Genomic DNA, 8777 nt, shown 5'->3' with positions numbered 1-8777 from the left:
CAAATAATGAATATGGTTCGAATGAACGTTGATGACAATCTTCTTGACTATGTGTCCTAGGATCAATCTAGTCGATCCTGCGAGTAACCAAATCATATTTATTATAGTTTGGAAGACTAGCGGTTGTTTACCGGAAATCACCGTAAACAGGTCGATGTCGAGGATGCGGGTGACGACCTATTTACACATTATCACCGTGGCTGTGCTCTCCGGTGCTAGTACATGCATGTGGTAGGCGCTGCGATCTTTGTGGACAAGAGTGCGAGGTATGTCGACGTGACCTACCTCCGCTACTTCATGGACCTGACTACCCTTCACCAGTGGAACTGGGGGGCAGCTACTCTGGCATACCTATACCAGAAGCTGAATGAGGCCTCCAACTAGAGGACGAGTCAGTTGGTCGGATCCTGCACACTACTTACGGTACGTTTCATTTTAATTGTTTTGTATTTATTTATGTTTCGTATTTATTTTTAATACATTATTGTGTTTGTGTTTCAGGGCTGGATCATCTCCTACTTCTCCCGTATCCACGGCTTCCACATCGATCCTGCGTACGTTGACGCCATGCCCAGGGCCGCCAGATACGTTCTCCAGAGGGGGAACAACGCGGTGGGACCATACCGTGGGTACTTGGACCGCACGATGCACGATGACGTCACCTGGAGGCCGTTCAGCAACTACACTCAGATTGTCCCCTTTGACGGCATATCTCTATATTCTGGCTGGTTGGCATGCGGGACTACCATCATGGTCCGGTATCTCCCTGAGCGGTGCATGCGGCAGTTCGGATTTGTGCAGATGATACCCAGGTCACCCTTTGAGGCTGCTCCCGACACAGTGACCCGAGTGCAGCTCACTGCCATATTTGAGGATTGGGAGCGTCATGTGGTACCGGAGGAGTACCGTCGCACTCGGGTCACCCAGGACTGGCACAGTATGGAGGGATACATCACATGGTTCTACCGGGTGTCACATCCTCTGCTGAGACCCGACGTTCCCGGCGCTCCTAGGCCAGCACACGAGGAGATCCTGGAGAACCAGGAGGCCGAGGATGACCACGCCATTGATCTCCTGCCGATATGCCAGCGGATAGAGATGCTTGGGCGGGACGCGTTGGATCGAGGTGTCGTTCATCAGGGCGGTCCAGAGGCAGTCGCCGTGATGGAGATGATCGTCACTGATGCGGGCCGTGCGGCGGCATACAGGCGGCAGAGGAGGTCCCAGGGAGAGAGGGTTAGGCATACCCAGTAGTGGTCGGGTTTATTTCTTTTTGTTTTCGAATTGTATCTTTAGCACACTATTATTATTTGGATTTGGATCGGTTTATATATTACTATTTTTATCATATTAGTAGAATTCTGTTTATATGCGCTTATTTTATTTCCAGGCTTCCTTTAATTAAAAATACGAGACTATTTTCAAAAACATAAAAAAAAAAACACAGTTTCTGCATAATTCGGAAGTTCATTTCCGAAACCCTCCAAAATTTGAAAAAAGATGTTTTCGGAAGTGCATCTCCGAAAACACCCCCATGAGAGTTTTCGGAGATGCACTTCCGAAGTCTGAATTTTTTTTTAAAAAAAAATACTTCGGAAATGAACTTCCGAAGCATGGGTAATCTGGAGTTTTCGCCGGGGGTGACCCCATAAAGAGGTGGGTAAAGAAATTTTCTTGAAGTTTCAAAAATAAATCATCTAACGTTCTACTCTACAATTTAGGAACTGCGATTTGCTGTTGTCACACAATTCTTGAATTCACGTTATTAAGCTTCTCAAACCGTCTGATCAACATCAGACAGTTCCGTTTTAAAATTAACATTTTTAGTTATTTTATGAAAAGCATTGTTGTTTTTTTGGAACGCGAATGCGTAAAAAAATGACCGCAGCGAATTCAATTTCATTTATTAGTAGTTTTAGCCTACTAAGTTAAATTAGATGTTGTCCTACCACCCCTAAATTTTGACCGGGGACCCTCACCCTCACATTGCGATGCTATTACTATATTGACATATTACATTTTTTTTAATAAAACAAAAATAACTTCTTTTATTATGAATTAAAAATTTAATACAAAGAGAAATATTATAGATACGACTACGTCTGACTAAAGAATTGGCCGTTTACGTTAACGAATGGGCAGCCATATTCACTTGACACTTTACAAAACCAACCTCAAAGTTTAAAAAATTATCTAAAAGCGACTGAATAAATTTAATAATAGTAAAAAACTCCAACACTCCTTTTACATTTTTTTAAGATGCAATATATTTGTGACATATTGCATCTTAAAAAACCATTTTACATTTTCATTGTCATATTTCAATTTTTTTTTTTTTAAAAGCTAAGCGATTTCCACGACATTTTGAGCTAATTATCAAATTTTTACAAGTTGTGTTTTTATCGACAATTTAAGTTTTATACTGATGTCTCGTTAAAACCATGCATTTTTACCCGTATTTTCGAAATGCTTAGTAGAAACACATATTTCTCATATATTTTTATCAATTTTTTTGAAAAATGTGGTACCAACATGTATTTTTACAAATGATTTTAAAAATTATGGTAAATATATACATGCATGTTTACCGACACTTCAAAAAAAAAACTCATATAAAAGAATTTTGATTGCCATATATTTCAAAATTGTTAGTAAACTATGTAAAATTTCAAAATTTTTAAATTTGTGATAGTTCTTAATTTTTTATTTTTTATTTTATATTACATTGAGGACTAGAGGCAGAGAGGACATGATTTTGTCTAGAGTTGGAGATAAATTAGGAGTGGAGATGGAGAGGGCTCCCATATCTAGGAGGGTAGAGTAGACTCGACCGATTATTACAGTAGGAGGATCGAGCAGTCTCAGGCACCCCGTGCATTGCAACGTAGAGAAATGTATAGCGGGATGTGATAGAGATATGGATGATGATCATAATGTAGTGGTTGTTGATAGTGTAAATACAATAGCTCAAGAGATGAAGTATCGGGATGACAAGAAGGTGGTGGCTGAGATAGAGGTAATTGTTCATACTGAGACGGAGGTGACTACTTTGGATGATATGGATCAGTGTTCCAACTCATATGGATGTGACTCCTTAGGTTTCAACTTTGTTGTATTTACACAATGATTGGGGGATTCCTCGAGGGATTGATGATCGTACCTTGCTCAGCGAATATGTTGATCATGTGGCATTGAAATTAAGGCAAGGAGTTATGTATATATATATATATATATATATATATATATATATATATATATATATATATATATATATATATATATATATATATAGCATATTTGACACCAAGGTGTCAAAGTTTAATTTGACACTAAATCTCGATCGTTAAAATAATTGATCAAACGGTGATGCTAAATGAAATAAAATAATAATAAAAAAATACATAGCATATTTTTCTCCTAAAAAATAGGCTATTTAGCATCACCATTTGATCAATTATTTTAACGATCGAGATTTGGTGTCAAATTAAACTTTGACACCATGGTGTCATTTGATCCTATTCCTATATATATATATATATATATATATATATATATATATATATATATATATATATATATAAGTTGAAAATAACATATGGTTTTTATTTTATTTGTTACAGGACCGCTATTCGTTGAAGGTGGCCACCCGTGAGGCGAAGCTGAAGAAGTTCTTAAATGTCCAAATGCCTTAGAAGGTCATGGAGATTGTCGGTGACTGCATCCTCCTTTCGTTGGTCAATTGTTTGTTGACCATGCTCGACGCCTCATTGAAAAAATACAAACTTGGACAATGTTTCTGCCCGCAATGCATGTAGGGAAATTTTTAGAGATGCATATCTAAAATAGGAGTTTTTTAAAGATGCATCTCCAAATTCACCCCATAAATATTCATTGATCACTAATACATCTTTGAACTAAAATTTGGTAAAAAATGATTGAGGTGCATTCGAAGATGCATCTCCAAAATATTTTGTGGGCAGTTTTAGGTTTTTAGAGGGGTGAACCACACCATAAGGTGGTTAGGTAAAATATCAGGGAAATTTCTTTTCTCACCCTTATGGTGTATCTCAGACCTCAAAAAACTCGAAATCCCCCTGGAAATTTGAAGATGCATCTCTAAACACACTTTACCATGTTTTTGCCAAAAATTGTCCCGGAGATGCATCTCGGAAATTTTTCAGGGTGAATTCAGATATGCCACTTCGAAAACACCAATGACTCCATTTACTACATGTTTTTCATTAAAATTGGCGATGTTGTCGATGACTCTCTGTCGATTTTAACCAATATTAGAGTCGCAGGAATTGTAATTAGAGTCATCGGAATTGTATCCTCGTGTTTTGGCCATTGCATTCCTGTGTTTCTGGCCTTAACACGATCTAACATAAAAAACTGAAATATTTGAAAAATTAACTATGAATCAAAATTTTACCATTTCATTTCAAAAAAAAAAACAGGGATCAAAGCCCCATATTACAAAAATATAGGACATCACTCTAAATTCCTTGTTTTTCTATATGATTTGATTTATTTTATGTTTTTTATATTTTCAAAAAAAAATCCGAAAAATGTGTAGACATTTAATTTGATTTTTAGTTGTATATTTAAATTTTTATAATTTTAGTTTAATCGTTTTTCTATATTTCAATTTTTCTCAATAGGGACATTGTTGGTATATACATATTTGTTGTATTAATGATGCATGAATACTAGATCCGCCTACCCGAATACACCGAATATTAAATTTAAAAAAAAAACACAACAGTGCTCTTTACGGATATGCATATCCAAAAATATCATTTTTTTGTAAAAAAAAAAAATATAGGGTTTATCTGGAGATGCATCTTTGAAATTAATTATAACATTGTTTGCATTTAATTTAGAAAAAGTATATGCGTTCGGATATGCATCTCTAAAAATTGAGGATATTTTTAGATTTTCACCAAGAATTTGTGAGAATGTATAAAGTTGGAAAATGAAGGAAATTTCTCATTTCACCTTTATACATACTCTCAGACCTTGTGTGAAATGTCTAAAATGCCTATTGTTTTCAGAAATACATCTTTGGATGGGCAAAATACTATTTTTTTTTTCAAAATAAAATACGGAGATGCATAACTAGAGTCTTTTTAAGGGTGTGTTCGGAGATATATTTCTGAACATGACTTGGTTCAAGAAATTAGAAACATGAAAACAAAAATGAAAATAAAATAAAAAAACAATCCAACACCAACATCAACATTTCATTAAATAATGACATTCATTTCATGAAAATAAATTCAACATTACATAACCATTTCATCGGGACGTTGCACCATAATGATTATATCCTCGACGGATCTTTGAATCTCCGCATCCATTTCAATCAAACCCTTTGATTCATATCGGAGAAAAGTACTCCACATAATCTTTAAATCATCATCTGTCGTCATTTCAATGTTGGTGAAATGGACATTCCATTCGCTATCAAACGAGGGTGACCGATACTCAAGCTTGGGAACTCTACGATTTTTTGGAAAGCGCAACAGAGTATTTAATTTGGATATCAGATATGCGAGGGATGTTTCCTCGGGGACCCTATACAAAAGTGACAATTTCTCGCCATTGAAATATAGAAATTCAAGGTGGGGATATGAACTCATTCTCTGGTTTTAGCGTGTTGTGTAGCAAATAAGAGTTGAGACACACAATATTTATACAAGTATTGAGTCGTTTTGGACATTGTGTATATAGATGACATTGTGGTAAAATCTACCTCGGGTATGAGTCATCTCGATCATCTGAGCCAATCATTCGAAAGAATGAGGAAATATGGCTTGAAGATGAACCCCCTTAAATGTGCTTTCTTTGTGCAGGCAGGTGATTTCTTGGGGTTCGTAGTCCCCAAAAAAGGGATAGAAATTAACCAGAACAAGACGAAAGCCATTAGGGAAACCAAGTCCCCATCCACGAAGAAAGAACTACAATCATTATTGGGCAAGATAAATTTCTTAAGGAGATTTATCTCTAACTTGAGTGGACGCACGCAAGCTTTCTCACCTCTACTTCGGCTTAAGCAAGGAAAATTCGAATGGCGTGCTGAACATCAAGAAGCTTTCGATCAGATAAAGCAATACTTGACTTGTCCACCAATTCTGTCTCCCCCAAATGGGAAGAAGCACATGCGCCTATACATTTCAGCATCAGATAAAACAATAGGCAGCATGCTTGCCCAGGAGGATGAGAATGGCATCGAGAGAGCCATTTATTACTTAAGTAGAGTACTCAATGATGCAGAGACTAGATATACTGATATAGAAAAACTCTGCCTTTGTTTGTATTTCTCCTGTATCAAACTTAAGTATTATATAAAGCCAGTTGATGTTTACGTTTCATCTCATTGTGATGTTATTAAACATATGTTATCTAAGCCAATACTACATAGTCGAATTGGCAAGTGGGCTTTGGCCCTTACTGAATATTCATTAATATTTCAGCCTCTCAAGGCAATGAAAGGTCAGATTGTGTCAGACTTCATTGTCGACCATGCGGTGGTTGAGAATCATCAGCATTATGTGGACTTAAAACCTTGGAAGTTATACTTCGATGGTTCAACGCATAGAGAGGGTACTGGGGTTGGAATATTGATAATTTCTCCTGATGGAATTCCAACAAAGCTCAAGTTTAAAATCGAAGGTCCATTATGCTCCAACAATGAAGCTGAATACGAAGCATTAATTGCTGGACTTGAGGCTTTGTTAGAATTGGGGGCAACAATCAAGACTATTTGTTCTTTAATCGAACAACGCTTATTGAAGAAGACAAATAATGAATATGGTTCGAATGAACGTTGATGACAATCTTCTTGACTATGTGTCCTAGGATCAATCTAGTCGATCCTGCGAGTAACCAAATCATATTTATTATAGTTTGGAAGACTAGCGGTTGTTTACCGGAAATCACCGTAAACAGGTCGATGTCGAGGATGCGGGTGACGACCTATTTACACATTATCACCGTGGCTGTGCTCTCCGGTGCTAGTACATGCATGTGGTAGGCGCTGCGATCTTTGTGGACAAGAGTGCGAGGTATGTCGACGTGACCTACCTCTGCTACTTCATGGACCTGACTACCCTTCACCAGTGGAACTGGGGGGCAGCTACTCTGGCATACCTATACCAGAAGCTGAATGAGGCCTCCAACTAGAGGACGAGTCAGTTGGTCGGATCCTGCACACTACTTACGGTACGTTTCATTTTAATTGTTTTGTATTTATTTATGTTTCGTATTTATTTTTAATACATTTTTGTGTTTGTGTTTCAGGGCTGGATCATCTCCTACTTCTCCCGTATCCACGGCTTCCACATCGATCCTGCGTACGTTGACGCCATGCCCAGGGCCGCCAGATACGTTCTCCAGAGGGGGAACAACGCGGTGGGACCATACCGTGGGTACTTGGACCGCACGATGCACGATGACGTCACCTGGAGGCCGTTCAGCAACTACACTCAGATTGTCCCCTTTGACGGCATATCTCTATATTCTGGCTGGTTGGCATGCGGGACTACCATCATGGTCCGGTATCTCCCTGAGCGGTGCATGCGGCAGTTCGGATTTGTGCAGATGATACCCAGGTCACCCTTTGAGGCTGCTCCCGACACAGTGACCCGAGTGCAGCTCACTGCCATATTTGAGGATTGGGAGCGTCATGTGGTACCGGAGGAGTACCGTCGCACTCGGGTCACCCAGGACTGGCACAGTATGGAGGGATACATCACATGGTTCTACCGGGTGTCACATCCTCTGCTGAGACCCGACGTTCCCGGCGCTCCTAGGCCAGCACACGAGGAGATCCTGGAGAACCAGGAGGCCGAGGATGACCACGCCATTGATCTCCTGCCGATATACCAGCGGATAGAGATGCTTGGGCGGGACGCGTTGGATCGAGGTGTCGTTCATCAGGGCGGTCCAGAGGCAGTCGCCGTGATGGAGATGATCGTCACTGATGCGGGCCGTGCGGCGGCATACAGGCGGCAGAGGAGGTCCCAGGGAGAGAGGGTTAGGCATACCCAGTAGTGGTCGGGTTTATTTCTTTTTGTTTTCGAATTGTATCTTTAGCACACTATTATTATTTGGATTTGGATCGGTTTATATATATTACTATTTTTATCATATTAGTAGAATTCTGTTTATATGCGCTTATTTTATTTCCAGGCTTCCTTTAATTAAAAATACGAGACTATTTTCAAAAACATAAAAAAAAAAACACAGTTTCTGCATAATTCGGAAGTTCATTTCCGAAACCCTCCAAAATTTGAAAAAAGATGTTTTCGGAAGTGCATCTCCGAAAACACCCCCATGAGAGTTTTCGGAGATGCACTTCCGAAGTCTGAATTTTTTTTTAAAAAAAAATACTTCGGAAATGAACTTCCGAAGCATGGGTAATCTGGAGTTTTCGCCGGGGGTAACCCCATAAGGAGGTGGGTAAATAAATTTTCTTGAAGTTTCAAAAATAAATCATCTAACGTTCTACTCTACAATTTAGGAACTGCGATTTGCTGTTGTCACACAATTCTTGAATTCACGTTATTAAGCTTCTCAAACCGTCTGATCAACATCAGACAGTTCCGTTTTAAAATTAACATTTTTAGTTATTTTATGAAAAGCATTGTTGTTTTTTTGGAACGCGAATGCGTAAAAAAATGACCGCAGCGAATTCAATTTCATTTATTAGTAGTTTTAGCCTACTAAGTTAAATTAGATGTTGTCCTACCACCCCTAAATTTTGACCGGGGACC

This window comes from Vicia villosa, linkage group LG2, assembly GCF_029867415.1.
Source record: "Vicia villosa cultivar HV-30 ecotype Madison, WI linkage group LG2, Vvil1.0, whole genome shotgun sequence".
In the NCBI taxonomy this organism is placed as follows: Eukaryota; Viridiplantae; Streptophyta; class Magnoliopsida; order Fabales; family Fabaceae; genus Vicia; species Vicia villosa.
Note: the sequence above shows the minus strand (reverse complement) of the source record.